A 209-nucleotide genomic window follows, 5' to 3' on the forward strand; every position below is an offset into this window, starting at 1 on the left:
CCCCATCAAACACTCCCAGGACAGGGACAGCACAGGGTTAGATACAGAGTAAAGCTCCCTCTACACTGTCCCCCCATCAAACATTCCCAGGACAGGGACAGCACAGGGTTAGATACAGAGTAATGCTCACTCTACACTGCCCCCCATCAAACACTCCCAGGACAGGGACAGCACAGGGTTAGATACAGAGTAAAGCTCCCTCTACACTG

The sequence above is a fragment of the Rhincodon typus genome, unplaced genomic scaffold (assembly GCF_021869965.1).
Source record: "Rhincodon typus isolate 14 unplaced genomic scaffold, sRhiTyp1.1 hic_rhity00007513, whole genome shotgun sequence".
NCBI classification, from domain to species: domain Eukaryota; kingdom Metazoa; phylum Chordata; class Chondrichthyes; order Orectolobiformes; family Rhincodontidae; genus Rhincodon; species Rhincodon typus.